The sequence below is a fragment of the Chrysochloris asiatica genome, unplaced genomic scaffold (assembly GCF_000296735.1).
Source record: "Chrysochloris asiatica unplaced genomic scaffold, ChrAsi1.0 scaffold00040, whole genome shotgun sequence".
Classification (NCBI taxonomy): Eukaryota; Metazoa; Chordata; class Mammalia; order Afrosoricida; family Chrysochloridae; genus Chrysochloris; species Chrysochloris asiatica.
The window spans coordinates 21,911,836-21,916,974 of record NW_006408558.1 but is presented as its reverse complement, the minus strand read 5'-3'; positions in this window follow the sequence as shown (position 1 = coordinate 21,916,974).

Genomic DNA, 5,139 nt, shown 5'->3' with positions numbered 1-5,139 from the left:
ATGGCACCTAACAAAAACAGCAATTAATCTTACATTCCAGACATAGAGGATCCTAGGATCAGCAAAAGGGAAGCGTATGTGCAGAATGTGGGATCCTAACCAGAGCAGCAGCAACACCAGCGACGAAGCAGAGGTGATGGCACAGAGACAGAGCAGCTGAGGACTCTAGACTCATGGAAAGAGAAAGGCTGTGTGCTGACAGCCAGGGGGCCGGTCTGAAAAATGTGCCCTTTGGTTGTTTAAATGATTATATATTCCTGCGTGTTTTTATGTACATGAGAAACAAAACACAAAAAAGAGGGAATAGAGGCAAATACTATTAAACAATGGGGCATGGATGGGATTGTAATCATTGCAATGAAACAAGATTCGGTTGGTTGAGTGAAAACTGATGTTCTGACCTGTAAACTACCACAACAGTTTTTTAAAGGTAATTTTGAATATTGAATTGTAAATTGGGAATCTGTGAGTCTATGGCAACACTTTTGCACACTAAATTAGAAATTGGCTTGCTTACTTAAGCATAGATTTCTGTTTTCGTTTCACTCCTGTCCCCTCTCAAATGCCTAAAAAAAAAAGGTGTACTTCCTATATCTTTCTTGCTTTATAGTTTCCTGAACCTCTTTATCTTTTTTAAAAATTAAAATATTTTGAATTATAAAAAAAGAAAAGAAAATACGATGGCTTGGGTTAGGCGCACCTTAGTCTTCCAACTGACATCTTTGTTCGTCAACACTTTAAAGAGACCTTGTATAACAGATTTGCCTAATGCAATATGTCATTTGATTTCTTGACTGCTGCTTCCATGAGTGTGGATGTTGATCCAAGCAAAATGATGTCTTTGACAACTTCAATCTTTTCTCCATTTATATGGATGCTGTTTATTGGTCCAGTGGTGATCATTTTTGTTTTCTTTACATTGAGATACAACCCATACTGAAGACTGGTCTTTTATCTTCATCAGTAAGTATTTTAAGTCCTCTTCACTTTCAGCAAGCAAGGTTGTATCATTTGCATATCACAGGTTGCTAGTGAGTCTTCCTCCATTCCTGATGCCACAATTTCTTCATATAATCCAGCTTCTCGGGTTATTTGTTTAGCGTACAGATTGAATAAGTATGGTGAAAGAATACAATCCTTGCACACACCTGTCCTAATTTTAAACTGTTTGGTGTTCCCTTGTTCTGTTCAAATAACTGCCTCTTGGTCTATGTACAGGTTCCTCGTGAGCACAAATAAGTGTTCCGGAATACTCATTCTCCACATGTTGTCCATAGCTTGTCATGAACCACACAATCAAAAGCCTTTGCGTGGTCAATAAAGCACAGGTAAGCATCTTTCTGATATGCTCTGCTTTCAGCCAAGATTCATCAGACGTCAGCAATGACACCCCTCGTTCCATGTCCTCTTCTGAATCTGGCTTGAATCTCTGAAAGTTCTCTGTCAGTGTATGGTTGCAGCCGTTTTTGCATTACCTTTAGTAAGACTTTACTTGCATGGAGTATCATTGATATTTTCTGATGATTTCTGCATTCTGTTGGGTCACCTCTCTTTGGAATGGGCACAAATATGGATCTCTTCCAGTCAGTTGGTCAGGTAGTTGTCTTTCAAATTTCTTGTCATAGATGAGTGAGTGCCTCCAGTGCTACATCAGTTTGTTGAAAGATTTTAATTTGTATTCCAACTACTCCCAGTGCCTTTTTCTTTGCCAATGACTTCAATGTATCTTGGACTTCTTCCTTCATGATCATTGGCTCTTGATCATATGCTACCTCTTGAAATGGCCGAACATTGACCTTTTGGTACAGTGACTGTGTATTCCTAATCTCTTCTCTTGATGCTTTCTGCATCACTCAGTATTTTGCCCATTGGTAATGTGCCATAGAGTTGGTTTCGACTCATAGTGACCCTGTATAGGGTTTCCAAGGCTATAAATCTTTACTGGAGTAAAAAGCCTCATCTTTCACCTGCAGAACTGCTGGTAGTTTCAAACTGCTGATTGTGAGATTAGCAGCCCAAGCCTTCAATACCACAAGTCAAGTTTTGAATTTCTTCCTCAGTTCACTCAGCTTGCATTCCCAACATAGTAAACCATATAATTGTCGGACTCCAAATGGCTAATACCAACTCATTTCAGCTCACTAAACAGGATATCAATATGCATTCCATTTCATTTTTTTACAACTTCCAATTTTCATAGTTTCATGCTTCACATATTCCACATTCTGATTATTAATGGATCTTTGCAGCGGTTTCTTCTCATTTTGAGTTTTGCCTCACCAGGAAATGAAGATCCCAAAAGCTTTACTCCATCCACGCCATTAAGGTCCGTTTTATTTGATGAGGCAAGTCTTCCTTGCTGTGTTCTGAGTGACTTCCAACCTGCTGGACTCATCTTCCTGCACTGTATCAGACAATGAGCTGCTGCGATTCCTAAGGTTCTCAGTGCCTAACCTTTCAGCTAACTCATGCTTTGGTTATACTAATTATGACACATCCCCTGGTGCTTCCTGTCTGTCTACCTGACAACCAAACCAAATTGGGACCCTAGTAACAATGAAGAAGTATGTAGCTATGTGATAGATCGGCAACAATGTAGCCCATGGCCAAATTTCCTTTGGAGACTACCATCAATCTCAGAAAAAGTAGTTTAATTGGGAGTGATCCCCCTGCTAAGTATTCAGGAATGGATTGGTCTAACCCATCAGAGTCACAGGGATGATTCAGGGATGAGCATAAAACTGTAGCTTAGTCAACAAGAGATAGTCTTTGAACTTTTCTGGAATTCACTCAGAAAGTTGTATGAGTGGACTTCAAAAAGTTCCTGGAAAAATCCCATTATCTTCTAACTCCATGTTTCTATAAACTTTTTGAACCCCTTCATATTTCACTCTCTAAGAATCTTGCTAAACCTCAGTGTTAAAAGCTGAAGTTACCATGATGTTTATTTTTGCCACCACATAGTGGTCAAGAAGGACAAGTTCCTAAAGAAGGACAACATGCTTGCTAAGTGGAGGATTAGTGATAAAGTGAAAGACCCCCAAGGACATGGATTGACACAGGGTCAGCAATGATGGGCTCACATTAACAATTGAGAGGATGGCGCAGGACCAGACTGTGGTTTGCTCTTTTGTGCATCAAGTTGCTGACACAATGGCACCTAACAACAACAACAACAGAGTGGATTCAGCCTGAAAATGAAGCCAATGCATAAGACAGAGCCCAGAGATGGCAAGTGATAAGATTCTGCTTGCGTCATAGGAAAGACCTGGTTAAAGGTCTGCAACATGGTCGCTGTGGTGGAGTTTGAAGAGCCCCTTCTTCTGTTTGAAGCAGGAAATCCTCCTAACCCCAACACTCAATCAAAAGACTGTAATGAAAGTTAATATTCCACCCTTCCCAATAAACAAAGGAGTCACCAAAAGGAGGTATGGATTTATGCTGCCCACATGACTCCTGTTGTGCTGCTGCTCAAGAAGCATTGGACCACAAGGTGGATCTGAACTGCAAGGTCAACAGTTCAAACTCACCAGCCACTCCTCAGAAACCCTATACAGGATCACTGTGAGTCAGAACCGACTCGATGGCACTTAACAACAACAACAACGGGTGGTTTAGGAAGGACTGAAAAGATAAGACTCCCCCTGGATGTCACAAGTGATTTATATTTGACTTTTGTTGTTGAATCGATTCCGACCCACAGTGACCCTATATAGGGTTTCCAAGGCTGTAAATCTTTGTGGGGGAAAAAACCCTAAGTCTTCTCCTGCGGTAAGGTGTTTTATTATTTATTTTTTAAAAATTACTTCAGAAACTTAATTTTGGATTTTTGAAAGATGTGACTATTTACAAAGTCTTATGAGAACCAGCAAGACATGAAGCTTTCACTCTTCCAACTGAGTTGACATGGGATGGTCTACCAGCCTCTTCCTTGTTTGGGGTTCTAGAGGCGATTCTTCCCCTGAAGCTTGATGGACAGGCAGGAAGAGAACATCAGCATCCTTCCGACTAAAGTCCAGGACCAGCTGTAAGACAGGATACAGGAAGGAACCAAGAAGCAAGCCTCCTCCTGAATGGGGTGTGTCTTCCTTAGAAAAAGAGGCGTTGTCTTGGAGACCTAATGAAGGAAGTTCTGATGTACACACTGGGTGAACCTGAGGGCAGGAGGGTCTGGTCAGAGGAGGAGCATCTTGAAGAAGCTCTCATTGCAAAGACCTGAGGAAACGGACGTTTCTCCTTTTGGCATCTGTAGACCCGGCATCTTGGAGATCTCCGTGCACCTTGGCATCAGTCATCCTCAGGATTTAGGAGTTTCACAGGGCAGGTATCCCTGGTCCAAAGGGGGCACTTAACTCCTGGCTCTTCTTTCATGGTGCCAATAGGTCCCTCTTTCTCTGTTCACATCTCTCTCCTTTCAGCTCTTATAAAAGGTGTTGCAGGTCATACCCTTGGAAATCTCTGCTACATCAGATCACAGTCCTGGTGGGATTAAGGGTGGTGAATCCCATCCTTAATCGTTTTATTAGTTTATCACATCAGATCACGTCATGGGGGGTCCTCATATAACTGCCAAACCACTGAGAATCATGGTCCAGTCAAGAAGAGATATGTTTTAGGGGACACCATTCAATCTATGGAGTCCTGGGGTGGTGCTGTGGACTAATGGCCTGGACTGAAAAATCCATTTGAACCTCAAAGTTCATGCTCACCAGCTGCTCTTTGGAAACCCTATACAGGGTTGCTATGGGTCAGAACCAACTCAATAGCACTTAACAACATTCACTCTATGACACAACCTATTCCTGTTGATTGTGATTGGCCTCGTTAACATCATAGAAGTGAGGATTTACAACAATAAGATCTGGGCGGTGATTGGATGACATCAGATATCATTCATCACGGGGGTTAATACATGTTACCTGCTAACCCCTGAGAATCCTGACTTGGTCATGTTGCCGTGAAACCTTAACCATCACATGTCCTTAATTCAGACTTCTAAAGTTAAGAACATTAATTTCTATTTGTTAAAACTACCCACTTGCAGAGTATAGGATAATATCCATGCGCCTACAGGGAAGCCCAGTTAATACCACTATTATTCAAATTTATGCACCAACCACTAAAGCCAGTGAAGATGAA